At 38.9% G+C, this 19,429-nt stretch overlaps 1 protein-coding gene and 2 long non-coding RNA genes across 4 annotated transcripts in view; 2 read left to right on the forward strand and 1 right to left on the reverse strand.

The window, feature by feature from the left end:
• The first annotated feature begins 1,420 nt into the window (after positions 1-1,420).
• Positions 1,421-3,664, forward strand: LOC138357981 (uncharacterized). The gene is made up of 3 exons (XR_011225192.1): positions 1,421-1,549; positions 2,891-2,964; positions 3,529-3,664. It is a non-coding gene; the product is annotated as an uncharacterized lncRNA (long non-coding RNA).
• Positions 3,498-19,153, reverse strand: LOC138357980 (uncharacterized). 2 transcript variants are annotated; one of them, XR_011225191.1, is made up of 6 exons: positions 19,139-19,153; positions 17,209-17,482; positions 10,898-11,090; positions 7,814-7,976; positions 6,469-6,567; positions 3,498-3,588 (listed from the first exon to the last, which is right to left on the reverse strand). It is a non-coding gene; the product is annotated as an uncharacterized lncRNA (long non-coding RNA). The 2 variants fall into 2 exon arrangements; XR_011225190.1 differs by lacking the exons at positions 17,209-17,482; positions 19,139-19,153 and having other exon boundaries at positions 10,898-11,119.
• Positions 19,061-19,429, forward strand: part of LOC123773119 (alpha-(1,3)-fucosyltransferase C) — a 30,956-nt gene continuing 30,587 nt past the window's right edge. The window contains exon 1 of the mRNA XM_069315264.1: positions 19,061-19,078. The gene's annotated coding sequence lies outside the window, so the exon portion shown is untranslated. The remainder of the gene's footprint in view (positions 19,079-19,429) is intronic.

Genomic DNA, 19,429 nt, shown 5'->3' on the forward strand with positions numbered 1-19,429 from the left:
TAGCATTACTTAAATAATGAAGAAATATGGTATATTTATTCACTATAATGTTGGTGCTTAATGCAGAACACGAGAAAACATATATTTACTATAAAATAATATACTTCCATTATGAAATAAGTAAATATGTGACCTCATAGGAAGTCAACGGTCCAGGTGTCAATGTTGTGGAGCGACTTATCCAAGATATATTGTTGTCTGGAAAGTGTTTGTTGGCATATCAACCTTCTGTACACAGTGATCCAGTCGTCGCACTTCTCTCCTTAAATGATCGCAAATTTAGTTTATTATATTAACAAGTAGAATACGTATTTCTAATAATATCTAACATAACTAGCCAGAAAATATTTAAGACTTATTGAAAAATACATGTCTGGAAGTTAAATCGACTTCACAGAACAATAGTGTTGGTCTATACTAATCGTTATTCGTTAGTATGCGTTCGCTACTTAAAACATTTACTGTACTGATGTAAAATCTCCCATGTCTCTTCGCACATGGAACACCGAACTTTACACACTCTCTGATATATTGTTTAATTAATAGAGATTCACTAATAAAGCTTATAATTGTATATGTTATCAAAAAGGCATAGATAAAGTCGTTCTTACGTTTTAGTCACACAGATTAGATATTAGTAAAGTTCATAAATAGTCTATTTACAAACATAATATTTTATTTATAGATAGAGCTAGTACATACAATACCTAAAACCACTAGTACGCATAGCGTTTCGGGCATATTATTGAGAGAGGAAAGATATTTATATTTAAACAATTTTTTTTTTTTACCGACGCTCTCCCTATTGATGAGAACTACAACCTAATGAAGATAAATGTTAATTTTATGTAGATACTGTAATAAACGAAAGTTTTTAATGTCATCAGAGAAGCAGAAATATAGGCAAATTTTAAATCTCTTGTCATAAATATAACTGAAGTGAAAGCAAAGATATATGCATTTTGATAGTTACAAAGACAGCTCTTTAATACGGGTGGAACACGAACAAGGGGAACTTAGTACCCAAATGAGCCACAGAGATATTAGAAAGAATTTTTTCAGTGTCAGAGTAGTTAACAAATGGAATGTATTAAGCAGTGATGTGGTGGAGGCTGACTTCATACACAATTTCAAATGTAGATGTGATAGAGCCCATATAGGCTCAGGAACCTGTACACCTGTTGATTGACGGTTGAGAGTCGGGACCAAAGAACCAAAGCTCAACCCCTGGAAGCACAAATTAGGTGAGTACAACTAGGTGAATACAGCTGAGGGGCGGGACCAAACAGCTGAAGCTCAATTCCCTACGCATAACTAGGCGAGTTCATAGGGATTACCGTTTGTCCTGGCGCCATCTATGTTTTGACAGCAGTACTACTAATGTTCCCATTAGTTCGCTATACGGGTGTTACGGTCAGTTGCTCTTCTATATATGTTTATGGACAACGTAGGTGATTTGAGGCAATTTGCGGCCTTAGTGAAATAGTATCCACGCGGTGAGTGATGGAGGAGGATATATACTGCTGTGTACTCGACCAGCGGGTGAGAGGTAAGTTATATCGAACAATTATGGGGAATAGATGGGTTATTTTAAGCGTAGAATGTCAGGTAACCGGTAACTACACAGATGGGGTAGTGTTTTTTTTAAGTCTTTATTTATTAAAGTGGAACATTACATTATGCCTTTAGCTGAACAAGTCTACTGGTGGGGGAAGTAGACTGGTTTTAAAAGTATTTTACCTAAATATTTGTATTTGGTTAACTAGTTCAGCCGTTACCAGGGATGGTGTTCCTTTAATCTAATCTAAAAATTCTAGCCGGACAAAGTGATTAAATAAAGAAATTGAATAGAACGAAGTGGTTTGCCAGGGTGCTTAACATTTAGTTTAGTTCACTTACTATGCAGCCCATGCTTAAAGAATGCAAGTTTATCATATTGAATTGACCGTAGTTTTACTGCATTTAATATACCGTTTTTACCCTATTTAATTATGTCGGGTAAAGGCCGGTCGTGGAAAGTTCCTAATATAGCAAGTTTTAAAGGAAAAGTTTGAGTTAACTTTAACGCTTAAGTTAGTGACCAATTAGCTTAGTCTATTGTGAGGAAAGTTACTAGAATCTAACATTGCAAGTGCCATTTCTCTACTCTTTTTGAGAAACATGACTAGATATATGAATCGCATAGTTTTATTACTAAATGTTCATGGATTAGGTTGTATAGTTGAGGAAATGGTGATAAGGTTTAATTTTGTGTACCTTGACTTCAGCAGAGATTTTGATAGTGGCGCAAAATTGATAGGGGCTCGGATCATTGGGAATGCTGACTGAAGTTGATTAGGTCATGGCTATACCAAAGGAAATTAGTATAAATGGGGTTAAGCTGGGAAAAGTGTTGTAAGTAGTGCCTAAAAGCTCTCCTTGGACCTCGGTTATTCGCAAGATTATGGTTTAGACTGCAATAGTTGCAGAATTGGCAAATAAAAAATACCGATGCCCTATATAGTTTTGAAATGGTTAAGACTACCAGATGCAGTTTAATGCTGACAAATGTAAGGTTTGGGGGCTAGGTAAAGATGAGATAGGTGTAGATTGTTAATCTACACCATCTATCTTAAACTTAATATAGCATTGGCTAAAGATAAATGTAAATTGCCATTAAAGTGCAGTTGTGGATAGCTTTTCAAATGACATTTACCGAAAGTTGGCAAATTGATGCCATATATATTTATATTGCTAAATTAGATCTTTACTACTGCTACTAGAATATGTAGGAAAGGTAAATTCCTTAAAGAAATTTTTTTCCATCTGAATTTGTAAACTACTGAATGCTAATTTGAAAAGTAAAAGATTGGCTTTAAATCTGAAATTAATTTGTTGAAATATTTTTCAGGTGAGTGATTATGATGCATGGACTGGCTTGGAGTGAGTCTCCTTTACTCTGCAAAAGGAAATCTACAAAAGTGGGTGAGTTTGAATTTGATGTTTTAGCTATATCAATGACCTAATCTTAATTCTCTTATCTAGTCCATTTATAGGTGTGTAACCATGTCCTACTGTTACAACCCACAGGGGATGATGCAGTTTGTACTGATCCTACCCCATTTCATAAAAGGGGACCAGGCAGTCTTGCAGATTTCCCTGGCTTGGCTTTTTCAGAGCTTTGCTCTACTACCCATCTAATAGATGGACTAGATTTGCATAGGTTTAGGGACCCTTAACAATGGTTACATTGTTAATTCTCACAGGGACTTGTTTGCTGAATGGGTGGATGCATCTAAAACTTAAGTGTCCTGGCATGCATTGTACAGTGCTTTCAGTAATGCATATGTACAATGTGTTGATGGCACTAAAGTGGTGGATGTAATGCACCCATTCAGGGAACAAGCTCTGCACTACAACCAGAGGAAGGGATAGGCCTTGCTGAGCCTATCTTAAAAGATAGGATGTTAGGATTTTTGTGGCCTTATTATTAGGCATTGGTGATAATAAAAGTAGTGTCCCTGTTTAATGTTTATTTTTCTTTTACAGGTGATTGTCTCTGGAGTTGTCCTGGATCTTCTGTTCATCTAGGATCATCTGTCCCACAACCTGAAACAGTAATAAATATTAGATGTATTATAAATACTATATGTAAAACTTATTAAATAAAACAATTTTAATGAAACTACTTTATATACCTTATCCTGAAATTATGCTGGAAATTGTTTACTACTATTGATGCAATGTTTAAACATCTGAAATTTATTTACTTTAAAAATAAATACTTGTAAAATTTACACCTATTTGTAACTTGTTACATAGGTGCATGCAAAATGCATTGAAAAGATGTAAAAATGGACTACCTATTCAATTTACATAACTAAAAAATATTGCAAATTAGTCTGAAATATTAAAGTGGAAGAAACTTTAGTCAATATTTTAGTTTTCATATTTGAAAGTAAATTTAAAGCTATGCAACACCTAAGCTTTGTACAAATTATGATTAAATTAACTAAAGATTGTTAAATTTACACTGAAGCATCTATGCATCTATACAACATGGTTTTCACAAAGTCTTTGGTAACTTAAATTTAATCAAAGCTCTTAAATGATTGGTCTGCCAAACTTCAGATATTCTGAAATATTTTACCTAGATTAAAACCACCATTGTTTGAAAGGGCAAAACAGATTGCAGATGTTAGGTCAAACTAATTGACAGTAAGGTCCTGAAGGAATGGAATTTTTTTGTAAAACTTTGTTTGCTAAAAACAAACCCTGCCTAATGAACCTGCTCATTTTTTTTAGAAATGGTAATTGCAACATTACCAAAGGCCATTGTTTTAATAGCCAAAGTACCAAATGAAAGACCAAGAAGCAACAAACGGGTACATGGTAGAAAGGACAAAAGAATGGTTACGAGGACCCTTTCATTTGTTAAAGAAATGACTGGGAAAAATGCTGTCATACCACAAGGGGTCTTAACCCTTGTCATATACATCACTGACATTAATCTAAATATTACCAACCACAACAATTGCTGATAACATGTTATAAAGAATATAATATTGAGGCCTTAATGCAGATCTCTAACTCTACAAATAGTAACAAGACTGGCAATTTCTTAATATAAAACTGAAAAAAATCCAAGACATTGCACGTGAGCCAGAACAATCCATATCACAACTACCACATTAAAATGAAACAACAATGAAGGTAAGGTAATTACCAAACGAAGGCACCAAACCGGGAAGGCCATGTAGCACCATCAAAGTGCGAAATAATCAGAGGGTGCTAAATATCACCAAGAATGCCAATACGAGAACAAAAATGCATACGGCGAACAATATCAAAGGTATTGAATTTACCAAGAATTTTATCGAGGGACAATTGACAGTGAGGGATGGTCGGGACCTAAGTCCTGGAAGTCAGGACATGTAGAGACAACGGTTTGGACAATAAGAAGCAGGGCAGTGCTCCATTACGTGCCCATCAGTTAAACGTGTATGACCAATATACAACCTCGCCAGAGCCGTTTCCCACCACCGGTTACAGTGGTAGGAGGAAGGCCACGGGAACACACTACTCTTAAGAGCACGCAATTTGTTACCAGTAACAGAAGACCAACAACGGGCAAGAATGGGGAAATGAATAACTGGGTAAAAGTCATAATAAGGAATACCTTTACGGGAGATGGGACAGGTGCGGATAGCTTCCTTAGCGGCAGTGTCCGCACGCTCATTTAAGAACACACCAATATGGGTGGGAATCCAGCGAAATTCCACTGTCTTAAATCTACTGGAGATAAGAAACAGCCAATGTTGAATTTCAACTACCAAAGGATGGACTGGATTAAAGGATTCTAGAGCCATGAGGGCACTGCAAGTGTCAACTACAAACACAGAGGAGGATTGACAGCGAGAAAAGAGTTGATGAAGAGCATAGAGAATAGCATAAAGTTCTGCCATGAAGATGCTAGTCTCCGGAGGCAGGAGACACAAAGGTGCAGTCAGGAAAAACAACAGAGTAGCCTACACCGTCTGCAGACTTAAGACCCATTGGTGAAGACGGAAATAGAGTGGAAGTGTGAAGAAAAGTGTTCAAGGAAAAGGTGATTTAGAACTGTAGGAGGGGTAAAAGTTTTAGTCATGTGGGTCAAGGCTTACAGAATTTAGGAATGGGGACCCCTCCATAGGGGCAAAGACGGAATGACACGAGGGGAAATATTGGTAACACAAACTGAAAGAGCATTTTGTAAGAGAGACAACCGTACAGAAAGAGATAGGTGGTGAAGGGGAACAGGAACCACAGGATGGGTAAAGGTCAAGGCATGACATAAGCAAGAGTGAGAGTGCTGTAAGGACCGTGCAAGGTGGAGAAGACAGTAGCGATCATGGTGATCCTGTAGAAACAGGACGCCAGTTTCAACATACAGGCTTAGGGTAGGTGTCGAAGGAAAGGTACCAGAGCTGAGCCGTAACCCAGTATGATGCAGTGTGTCCAGATGGTGAAGGGTAGAAGGAGAAGCAGACGAGTAAACAGGGCCATAATCGAGTTTAGACAGAACGAGAGAGGAATGTAAAGAGAGGAGCAGTGTCGATTAGCTCCCCAAGAAGTATGGGACATGACCTAAAGTTAGTTAAGGGCCTTAGAGCATTCAACTCGGACGTAAAAAATATGGGGCGACAAAGACAAACGAGTGTCAAAGATTAGCCCTAAAAGCTTTAGCAGATTCTTTGTACAAAAGGGGATGACCCCTGTTACCTAACAGTAAATAGGTATCTGGGAGTTAGCTGTTACAGGCTGCTTCCTAGGGGGGTGCGTGTGTGGGAGAAAAAAAAATTTAGTAGTTAACCACTGAACTGCTCTGTCTCCAAATAACACCCTGGTGCACAAGAAATAAATTCTTTCCAAAAAAATTTTTTCTCTTCTTGTTAAAATGCAGAGTCTGATCACGGGGAAACTAAACAAAAAATATTGTATGTGACTTACTTTAGCTGCGATGGAGTTGGGAAGTTGAGCAAATTATGGGCGCTGAGCGTTGGAGCGATGGGGGTCTATCGGCCCCGCCACCCCGTGCGACGGCAGTTGCTGCGAATAAAATGTTGCGCAATTATTTTGAAGTTTCTCATTCATTTCTTCTTTTTTTTTGCTGTAATATTATTTAAAAGTGTGTAATTTGTGGAATTTATATAATTCAAAGTATAGAACATTGCTATGCTCAAAATTATGGGCCTCATATATGTGACATATTCTACAATCAAACAGTGTTTTTGCTGTTATTACACTATATACACACATTGTATATACCCATCTACGTATGTATTCACCATAACGATCCACTATGTTGGTATGGTGAGCCCAAAAAACATGAGTGAGCTGCCACACCCTGCCAGTCCTCCCTCCCTCCTCCAACACATTACTCGCCAACATTCCTCCTCCCAAAATACTGTTATTGTGTTTATTACACTATTTACACACGTTATGTATAAGTATGTACATGTTTTATTCATGTACATACGTACATACTTGCCATCTCCTCACCTCTCTCTCTTGCCTACTTAATGCTCTTGCTTCCCTCATCTCATCACAATCGACTTTATAATGGTCCAGGATGGATCGAAATGTCGTCGTCTATTCAATTTCCAGTGTGTGGTTTGGTCAACAATGAAATCTTCATGTAAGATCTTATAAAGAAAACCCCTAGAACGAGTTTTGCAGATACGAAAGAGTTTAAGGTGAGTAGGGGATGGTTTGAGAAATTTTGAAAAAAGACGTGGTATTCATAGTGTTGTGAGGCATGGTGAGGGTGCCAGCTCAGACAAAGTAGGGGCTGAAAGATTTGTTCGTGATTTTAAAGATTTTGTAGATACTGTATTTATGGATATATTCCACAACAAGTGTTTAATTGTGAGGAGACATGGCTATTCTGGAAAAAATTGCCGAAGAGGACATACATTACCCAAGAGGAGACGTCACTGCCCGGACACAAGCTAACTTGGGCTAACTTGTGTCAGGATAGGCTAACTCTTGTGCTGTGTGGCGATTTGAAAATTAAACCCTTGCTCGTGTATCATTCCGAAAATCCAAGAGTTTTAAAAAATATATAATGTGCAGAAAAACTGTGATGTGGAGTGGTTTGCCCTGCCATCAAAAAATATCTGCAAGAGAAAAGTTTGACACTCAAGGTCCTGCTTCTCGACAATGCTCCTGCTCATCCTCCAGACTTGGAGGATGCATTGTTGGGGCCACTTTTTTTTTTTTAGGGATATTCCTACATGAGCCCTGAGTTTCTGGCTAATGTACCAATGACATGAAGGAGCAGTTTTCAACCTACCTTGTGTTAGGTGTGCAGAGGTCAATGGTTGAACATAATGTCAGGAGCAAAGGGGGGCGTTTGCCTCTTCGAACACAATTGCGACCATCTTCATCTCTTCGAACTACCCTAAATGCTCTCTTCACCTGTCTGACCAAATTGGGTGTCCAGACCACCTTTGAATCTGAAATTGTAAAATTAATAGCAATTTCAGAATATTCAGTCCATTTATACTAACAAAATTATACATACAGTACTATAATTGAAATTTTACAGAATGATAAAGGCAATTTAGCAACTTTGTTAAAATGCACATGGGGGAAATACATGAAAATAGGTTAATATTGTTTGTAAGGTTGATGGGAAATGTTTATTACTTTTATAATTTAAAAGATGTATAGCCCTAATACTCCATCCTGGGTGCATTCCACCAGGTAATGACCACAGCAAAAGTTTTGCACGAGGCTCTATTGTCACACAAACTTTTCACATTTTCAAACTTGATTCATCTTTTTCCCCCCCCCCCCCCTTGTTCCAGGGGTTTTCTTTAAAAGGTCTTCATGCAAATGCCTTGGTTTCTCACAAATGATGGCCTCTGAAATGCTATCACCTGGTAACTCCTTGTTGTGTATCCAAATTAATAAAAACTTTTTAACATCCTCAAGTGTTTGTGTTCTTTGTTTCGGGATTGTTGATATGCCTTTTGCCACTTTAATGCTCATAATGTCCTTTTTCTTAGCAAGTACAGTGAATATTGTTGACCTAGATTTGTTGTACTGCCTAGCTAGTTCAACAACCTGTGCACCATTTTGATGTTTATGAATGCTCTCTTGTTTTTCCTCTATGGTCATTCTCACATGTGTTTTCTTGGCTTGAACCTTACCACTGGCTTTCTTGGGACTCATGGCAAGATATATCATAACAAATTTTATGTTCAAATAGCCAAAAATCCCAAAACAAATGTAATGCTTTACAAAGAATTCAGGCGCGATACTTACTAGGCAGGAGACACTGGTAAACTGAGGCGCGATCACCATGCCACCACGCGCTAGGTCAGCCCATACGTATGTATCAACAAACTCTTTTCCCGAGGCAAAGTTTGTAACCCGATTCAAATTTTTCGAAGAAATTAGGCTCGTAACCCGAAAAGTTCATAAATATTCATTCGTAAGCCGAGGTGTCACTATATATAACTAAAAAATTAAACTCAGGATTACTTTCAACCCCCACCCCTTTTGCTCTACTCCATCGCCACCTACCTTCACCCCCCTCTATGATGTACTCTTGCATAGACACTTACCTTTGCCCCCCTCCTCCCCTCTACTCCTCCATCATCACCTACCTTCACACCCCCTCCCTTCTCCTCCTCCATCGTCACCTTCCTTTCACCCTCCTCTATGATGTACTCTTCCATAGACACCTACGTTCACTGCATATAATGCTCCCCTCTACTCCTCCATCGTCACCTACTTTCACCCCCCCCCTTCCGCTCTACTCCTCCAGGGTCGCAGACAATTTCACGAGCGTGAGAACTACGAGTTCTCTAACCACTCTCACACTCCTACTCTCTCACCAGTGAGGGGGGAGGGAAGGAGGGAGGAAATGAAGGAAGAAAGGTGGGGGAGAGAGAATAGGCAGGGGGGAGGAGGGCCTAGATACATTTCTTCCATATAGGTAGACTGAGGGAGAGCTGCTTGCCAAGAGCCCTATCAGACAGGCTTCCTATTCCTCAACCCTCCCTAATATGCCACATCCTGGTCAGGACAACTTGCTCGATTGTTATTCTTGGTGTGACTCGAGAACTGACCTCGAGGTGGGGCATGAGCATGGATTATCTCCCTGGGGCACGCACCTCCCTGCCCCAGCTCTCTCTCTCTCTCTCACATAATCTATCAAGGGTCTAACATGAGGTCATTGTGCCTACCAGAAGTGTATATGTCCAAGGCTGGCCACCTGTCTGGACCATTGAAATGTATAAACACGTAATTAGTCTATTAAAATTATATATAATGCTACAATTATAAATTAATTTGTTCATGGTCATTCGTTTATCAGTATTTTAATATGAGGTATATATACGCATGTATGTATATGTTGACGTACACATATATGATTATGTGTATGGAATGATTATGATTATGTGTATGGAATGATTATGATTATGTGTAATCATATATGATTATATCTAATGGAATGCATTAGTAAGTGATGTGGTGGAGGCTGACTCCATACACAGGTTCAAGTGTAGATATGATAGAGTCCAATAGGCTCAGAAACCTGTACACCTGTTGATTGACGGTTGAGAGGTGGAACTAAAGAGCCAGAGCTCAACCCCAGCAAGCACAATTAGGCGAGTATATGAACGAATGCACATGTACACTTTCAAATGAATTAAGATACCTTGAGATACACAATGACTTAGTTTAAATAGTTTAAACACATTATGGTACTGATTTTGACATGCTGATGTCTGGAAGGGAGAGGGGGTGTGGGGGGTTATTGTCTGAGGTGGAGGACCAGAGGAGGGGGTCAGTGGAAGGATGGTGGCTGGAGGGATGCCATTGTTCTAATGGTTATGAAAACAATTATTGATGGCAGGAATTCAGTGGGTGTGTACTTCACCCACACCATCACCATACTGTGCCCTGCTACAACCCCCCCCCCCCCACTCCACCCATGTTGTGCGGGGCGTATTACACATTATGGGATAACCGACTGTCTGTCCATTCCTGTCTGCTCGTTATGCTGCCCTTCCTTTTGAAAATTGTCTGCTTTATCGACTTCCTTCAAGACCACACGTTAGCCTCTTATCACGCCCTCTTACCACTCTCAGGGAGCCGGCTCTTCTATACAATAGTTACCACTCAGTCCCCAAGGTGAAAGAGTGTCCGGGCATATGACTTGTTACGTGTACTTATTTGCGATTCGTTTGGGCTGTCACGTGTGGTGATTAGTGTTGGGTAAGGCTAGGCCAGGTCAGGTCAGACTAGGCCAGGTCAGACTAGGCTAGGCAAGGCTAGGCCAGGTCAGGTCTGGTCAGGTCTGGCTAGGCCAGGTCAGACCAGGCCAGGCTAGGCAGGGTGAGAGAAGTAAAGCGGCAGGTACTTATGTTTCCGAGAAAGTAGCGGTGGTAGTATATTGTTGATTTAGATTCGACGACATCCTGAAGCTAGTAGGTGGCGGCCTCATCGCTCTCGAACTTCTTGTTGTTGTAGGGGATACGAGGCACACCCAATATCCCCCTTACATTGATCACATCGCACACTAATATTTTTACTATTTCGGACACCAGATTTGTCTGTTTCGTATATGTATAATTGTTCAATATTAAAACCACAATTTATTTTATTTATTTATTTATTTATTTATGCATATACAAGAATGTACATAAGGAATGTGAGGATACAATTATGGTAATTACAGTCTTGTAAAGCCACTAGCACGCGCAGCGTTTCGGGCAGGTCCTTAATCTAAGAAAATTTTAAGGAGGTAAATACTTGCAAAATTTATAGACACAAAAATGATAACAGATTACATGGAATGAAAAAAAAAAAGATGAGAGAAAATTATAGGTACAGTATATTAAAGCACATAGATAGCTATGATTGATTGCAATGACAGCTTAAAATGGTAGTTGACAACAAATTGGTAGGCACAATACAGCAGAAACAATATAAGATTGATTGCAATGACAGCTTGAATGGTAGTTGACAAAAATTGGTAGTCACAATACAGCATATGGCTAGCACATAAAAGAAGACAGCAATGAACACAATGATAAGGTTGTTTGATATTACATAAAAATTAGGAGATTGGGTACCACTAGGTACAGAGCAAATTTAAAGCTCAGTGTAGGAAACTAAATAGATGAAGTTAGGTACTTTTTGGTTTTGCTTTTAAATAAGGCAAGAGTTTTGCAGTTTTCAATTCACTAGGGAGTGAGTTCCATAGACTAGGTCCCTTAATTTGCATAGAGTGTTTACACAGATTAAGTTTGACCCTGGGGATATCAAAGAGATATTTATTTCTGGTGTGGTGATAATGGGTCCTATTACATCTGTCCAGGGAGAGTTTCAGAGCATGGTTTGCATTTAAGAACAGGGTTTTGTAAATGTAGTTGACACAAGAGAATGTGTGGAGGGAGTTAATATTTAGCAAGTTTAGAGATTTAAACAAGGGAGCTGAGTGTTGTCTGAAAGCAGAGTTAGTTATTATTCTGATAGCAGATTTTTGCTGTGTGATGATGGGCTTAAGGTGGTTTGCAGTGGTAGACCCCCATGCACAGATACCATAATTAAGATAGGGGTAGATTAGTGCATAATATAGTGAGAGGAGAGCAGAGTTAGGAACATAATATCTGATTTTGGAGAGTATACCAACTGTCTTAGAGACTTTCTTAGGTATGTGTTGAATGTGGGTGCTGAAGTTGAGTCTTTTGTCTAGGAATAGGCCAAGAAACTTGCCATCATTTTTATTACTGATGTTAATGTTGTCTATCTGTAGCTGAATTGCATTTGATGATTTGCTTCCAAATAAGATGTAGTAAGTCTTTTCGATGTTTAATGTTAGTTTGTTCGTTGACATCCATAAGTGGACTTTTTTTAATTCATTATTCACAACATTATTTAGTGTATGTGGGTTGAGGTTTGAGTAGATAAGGGTAGTATCGTCAGCAAACAATATAGGTTTGAGAATATTAGAGACATTAGGCAGATCGTTTATATATATAAGAAATAGAAGAGGTCCTAAGATGCTGCCCTGTGGCACTCCAACGGTAATTGGTAGAGTGGAAGAAGTTGTATCATTGATGGTTACATATTGGTGTCTGTCACTAAGATAGGATCGGATGTAGTCAAGGGCAAGGCCTCGGATTCCATAATGCTGGAGTTTAAGTAAGAGGTAGTTGTGATTAACAGTATCAAAGGCTTTTCTTAGGTCAATGAAGAGTCCAATCGGAAACTCATTTTTGTCAAGGGCTGAGTAGATAATGTCAAGGAGACTAATGATTGCATCATTGGTACTCTTTTGGGACCGGAAGCCAAACTGGCAGGGGCTGAGTATGTCGAATTTTACGAGGTAGGAATAGAGCTGTTTGTAAATAATTTTTTCAAATATTTTTGATAGAATGGGTAGATTTGATATTGGTCTATAATTGTTTATGTCCGCCGGATTGCCTCCTTTATGGACTGGCGTTACTCTTGCTTTTTTGAGGATATCAGGGAAGGTGTGACACTCTATAGATTTGTTGAACAGTAGTGCTATGGGTGAGGCAAGGGCATGGGAGGCTCTCTTGTACACAATGGACGGAATTTCACTGGTGTTCCCTGCCTTGGTTTTTAGAGAGTGTATGATGGACACAACATCTGCCGGGCTGATTGGTGAAAGGAGAAGAGAGTTTGGATAGCTGCCTGAGAGATATGTGTTAATATGTGTCTGAGTCTGTGGGATTTTACTGGCAAGATTAGCACCAACCGATGAAAAGAAACTATTAAATTCATTTGCCATTTCTAAATCAGTTGACGGTATATCCCCATCCTTGTAGAGTTTTATTTGGTTATGTGAGTGTTGTTTAGTTCCTAGGATACTAGAGATAGTTTTCCAAGTGTTTTTCATGTTGCCTTTTGCTTCATTGAATCTATTCACATAATATGCAAGTTTTGCCTTTCTTATGATACTGGTAAGCATTGATGAGTACCTTTTAGCTACTTCCTTTGAAACTAGGCCAATCCTAACTTTCTTTTCATATTCATGTTTCTTGTTGATTGAGTTGAGAATGCCACTTGTGAGCCATGGATTGTTTAATCTTTTATCAGTTACTTGCTTTGTAAGAAGGGGACAATGAAGGTTGTAGAGGCTTAGAGTTTTGGAGAGGAAGAGGTTAGTTAATGAATTTATATCATGGGTATTATTGAATTCAGAATCCCAGTTAATATTGTGAAGTGCCTCTGTAAGATTGTCTAAAGCTGATTCACTGTGTAGCCTAAATGAAAGTTTCTTGCTTTTTGGTGGTGTTATGTCCATGTTCGCTATGAGAAAGGTAGGATAGTGGTCAGTTGTTCTGTCGTAGATTATACCAGATACAAGGGGAGCTGTTATGTTTGTCCATATGTGGTCCAAGGTAGTGGCTGATGTTTGAGTGACTCGGGTAGGTTTGGTGATAGTGGGGATTAGCATACAGGAGTTCATGCTGTTAAGGAAATATATAGAATGTGTAAGGAAACAAGTAGAATGCTCTAAGTACTTTCGTATATTAATACATCTTCAGAAGGAATGGTTCGCTCTGAAGATGTATTAATATAAGAAAGTACTAAAGGAAATTCCTGTTTCAATTCTTCCTCCGTGGTCTGACACTCTTATTATATTGTAGCGAGTAGATTATCCCAATAATATACTCGCTCCAAATGCTTTGTTAATATTCCTGTCAACCTTTGGAGATGAATGAGGTGAGGCGTTGCCCGGGCATATAAGCAGCAGGATAGCAAACATTAACCAGAGTTTACTTTCAAGTGTGGTCTAGAGCAGACACTTGCGAGATACTCTACCAACGCTCAGTGCGCTCAACTCACACCAACGTATCACCTGTGTACTTCTGTATATTCGACCAAATATATATATAGTATCTTAGTGTCTGTGTTTATTTGTCACCATACTTTACGTAACAATAGAACCGTTACATTGGTGACCCCAGAGAGTTTCGACGATACCCAGCCACGATGGACTACAACATGGACTCTCACTGGTCCTCCACTGCTGCTGCTTGCTGTGGACCGCAGCCACCTGTCATGGAACGTTGCCAACACCCTTGCCACAGCTATGATTTTCATCGCGTCCATCTCTGCATTTTCATCTACTACGGCTTGCTGCTCCACGATCGTTACTCACTCATCTGACAGCCTCATCAATGATTACATCATGTTGGATCTACAGCTTGTCCTGCCGACTCTCCGTCGCTGCCAGGGCACTGCTTGTCCTACGCCCACGACAGCTGCTCTGTCATCAGATTCATCTACACGTTCACTGCATTTTGATACTCGGCCGACTCAAGCCCTTTGCGCAGTACAGGACTTACAGCTTGCGTTTCCGACACTTCGTCGCCTTCAGGACAATTCAGCTCTAGATGTGATTACTTCGTTGTCCTAACTACGTGCCTACATTACCTCCTAATGTCCTGGTGCCCGAGCCCATCCGCCCCGGATCTAAATGCTCCACCAGCGACCCAAGGACGCAACAATTATGCACATTCTTCTCTCCTGCTACACCGAGCTTGTCCACACACTGCCTACATCTTTTGGTACCAGACTACAATTTCCACAGTCAACAATGTAGTACTCGGCGTGTACAGTCCTAATCAACCCAAAACGTTACAGCTTCGACACTGAGCAGACAGCAGACTACGACCGCATCGAGCCGCCACGCTCTCGCTCCCCGAGTTTAGACACTCACAATTCTCAATCGAGCCGCCACGCTCTCCCACATAGAGCTCCACGACTCCGGCCTCACTCAGCTCTCTGCTCTGCTCCAGGCTTCGTCTCAACGTCTGCGACACTGCTAAATCCAGAGACACATCCGCCGACTACGCAGTTCACTTTTCGACCCCAATTACCAGCCGCACCACAACCTGATCCTACGACGACGGACGATCCTGTGCGACCTCCCACCCTACGACCCCAGTTAGATGACATCAGCGAAGAGGAGGAAGTTAACTTTGATGGTTATGTAACGCGAGCAGGGCGTACAATTCACCGACCAGCTAAGTTCCTTGATCAAGTATTTTTCCTTTCATCCCCTGGGAGGGGGAGTTCTGTAGCGAGTAGATTATCCCAATAATATACTCGCTCCAAATGCTTTGTTAATATTCCTGTCAACCTTTGGAGATGAATGAGGTGAGGCGTTGCCCGGGCATATAAGCAGCAGGATAGCAAACATTAACCAGAGTTTACTTTCAAGTGTGGTCTAGAGCAGACACTTGCGAGATACTGTACCAACGCTCAGTGCGCTCAACTCACACCAACGTATCACCTGTGTACTTCTGTATATTCGACCAAATATATATATAGTATCTTAGTGTCTGTGTTTATTTGTCACCATACTTTACGTAACAATAGAACCGTTACAATATATTCTATATACTGAATTATATATACTATGCTTATATAATATATACTGAAATATTGTTACATTTAACGTATGAAACAAAGTATATATCTGTATTTTTAATAAAATATAAAACATTAATATTTATCAACGTATCTCTGTGAATTACATAATTTATCAGTATTGTACAGCCTGTGATCTCCACCTGGCTGGCCACTGATACCTAAGTAGCTTTCATGTGTCCGGACACCGACGATAGGATTGTATTATTTAACTTTAAAGAGAGAGATATTTCTTGAAATGTTGTCACATTAACGTCTACATCTTCCTTCCTTCTGACATATAGATTTTAAGGTTAATTAGCATATATGGAAATAAATTACACAATTTATAGGAAGGTGTGAAGGGCTTCACACTCTTAGAGCAAGCCATCAAGAAACTGTACAGTATCAAATGCATATATCTTCGCTTTCACTTCAGTTATATTTATGACAAGTATTTAAAGTGTAGCTTATATTTCTGCCTTTCTGTTGACATAGAAAACTTTCGTTTATTACATTATCTAGATAAAATTAGCATTGATCTTCAAAAGGTTGTAGTTGTAACTTCCATTATAAACAACATTATTATTGCAAACAGTAGGAGTTTCAAAGTCTCATTTGTATGGATACCTTCTCATATAGGTGTTGTCCAGCATGATGACACAAACAAGGCAGCTAAGACTGAATGTGATAAGCCTGAAGTTGAGTGGGATATGGGCATTCCAATCTCTTCTGTCAAAGCCGCAATATTTTAGGAAATTAGGGAAGACAGAAGAGCAGTCACTGACACACAAAAGCCAGAAAGCAAGAGTATAAAGAGCTATGACATGTTTATGTGCCTCTGTAACCTTTTCCACTACCGCCCACAAGATGATATATGGGGTGCATAATTAATGAACTAAACTAAGTAAACATGTTTAGAATCGAGAATTATATGAACGGACAGCATAAAACTTCCACTAGTGTCACAATGACAGTGTGACATTGTAATTGCCAGAATTAGGCTAGGATATCGATATGTATCGCAGGTGGCTGCAGGTAATGAATAGCCCCCAATGGTGAATATTCCAATTGTAAACTATGTGAACAAGAGCTGGGACATACTCACCAACACTATATCTGTGATTGCCCTGTTATAAGTGACTTCAGACCAAATGGTATAAGGTACTTTGAACTCTGTAATTACTTCATACACTTAGGAATATTGGAAGATATTCTTATGCTGTACCCGAATTTTGCTAACGGAGGCTAATAGATCAGCCTTATATTTTATGGTCTCACCTGATTGTTACCTTGAGGTAGGCCCGTAAGTGGTAGTCCTCTTGAACCATTAACAGTATCAATAGATGATACTGGAGATCTGTGGAGGTGCGACTGGACCCTGCGTGACGGGAGATGTATCCCTTGTTTCTTGTGATTGATTGATGAGGATTAAGCCACCCAAAAGGTAGCACGGGCATGAATAGCCCGTAAGTGGTGTTCTTGTTAGTCACAGTTGATTTTTTTTTAATGAGGCTGGTATTTTATCCCCTGATTCCATGTATAACTAACCATCCTGTGAGATGGGAATATTTAATGAACTTATAGCTAGTTTTTGATATACACTGTGTAATCTTTCATATAGAATAGAGTAGCAGCACATTACTGTGTATACCTAAGCTTGTTAATAATAACAAAAAAAAAAGTTAGTTTCTATCGATAGGGAGAGCGATGGTTCAAAAATCCTTCTTTAAAATATGAATATCTTTCCTATCTCACTAAGATCTAATCTCTGTGATTAAAATGCAAAATTGACTTTGTCACTGCCTTTTTGATAACGCATACAATCATAAGCTTATTTGTGAATCTCTATTAAACAGTAAATCAGAGAGCGTGTAAGGTTCCGTGTTCCATGTCCGAAGAAACAGGGAGATTTTACATAAATACAGTACATGATAGTTTAAGTAGCGAACGCATACCAACAAATAACGATTAGTATCTATAACAAAAATATTGTTCTATGGAGTTGATTTAACTTCCAACCATGTATTTTTAAATAATCTTTAACGTTTTCTGGCTAGTTATGTTAGATTTGATTAAAAATACGCATTCTACTTGTTAATATCGTTAGATTTGATTAAAAATACGCATTCTACTTGTTAACATCATAAATTAAATTTGCGATAATTTGAGCAGAGAAGTTCGACGACTGGATCACTGTGTACAGAAGGTTGATATGCCAGCAAACACTTTCCAGAGAGCAATATATCTTGGATAAGTCGCTCCACGATATTGTTGCTTGGACCATCGACTTCCTTTGATATTACATATTTACATCTTATTTTGTTATGAAATGATATTTTTTCAGAGTAAAATTATGTTTTCTCATTTTCTGCAACCAGCATCCACATTATAGTGAGTAAATATACCATATTACTTCATTGCTTACGTAATGCTAGGAAGGTGTGAGTAGCTTGCGGTCTTTAGTGGACAGAATCTCCAATAGATGGGGCGAGTCTCCCCATCTCTCTCGACCGGGCGGGACTCGAACCTTAAATTAAAATTGCTATATCATTGGTCTCCAACATGATATATTTCCTTTGATGCACTCACAATAACGATTATAGCTCTGTCTTTCTGGAGGCATGTAATATTTTAGGCTTTATTAGCGTATCTTTGTTAATTACACAACATATTGGCAAGTGCGTAGGCGTCTGCACTCCATGACCGAAAAGCTACTGAACGCCACTATAAAAACATATATATCTTCACTTGAGCTTTAAATATGTCTAATGTAATGTATTTAAAATAAAGCTTATATTTCTATCTTTCTTAAGACGTGTAAAACATTTGTGTTTATTAACGAATTTACGTAAAATAAACATTCTTCTGAGAGAGTTGCTCTGTCGCTCAGTCTATGCGGGGGTTGGAGCTCGGCGATTATTAAAATACATGAATCTTCATTAGAATTTTAATTATGTCTATGATAAAGTGTTTAAAATGAGCCTTATATTCCTATCTTTCTTGAGGCATATAAAAAATTTACGATTATTTACAAATTTACGTGAAATAAGCATTGTTCTGAGAGAGAGTTGCTCCGTCGATCGATCTGTCTGGAGTCGGCTATTATAAAAGTACACGTATCTTCGCTTTAAATTTAAATATGCACATGGTAAGGTATTTAGAACGAAGCTTATATATCTGTCTTTCTTGTGACATATAAAACTCTTACGTTTATTAAGGAATCTGCGTGAAATAGGCATGGTTCTGAGATGAATGCTGCGGTTTTCGAGTTTGACGAGCGATGAAAACTGCCACTTTTATACAACTACAAATATCTTCGGTTTTGCTTAAAATATTTGTCTGGTAGAGGTTTTACATATAGATCGCGTTTCTGTCTTTCTTCTGACTAATAAATAATTTTGGTTTAATCAGTTATCAAGATGTTTTCAACAATATTCTTTCAGTGTTCGTCTTTTCCAACTTGGGCGACCCTTTTGGAAGCGCGATACTTGGGTTAACC

The sequence above is a fragment of the Procambarus clarkii genome, chromosome 81 (genome assembly GCF_040958095.1).
Source record: "Procambarus clarkii isolate CNS0578487 chromosome 81, FALCON_Pclarkii_2.0, whole genome shotgun sequence".
Lineage (NCBI taxonomy): Eukaryota > Metazoa > Arthropoda > Malacostraca > Decapoda > Cambaridae > Procambarus > Procambarus clarkii.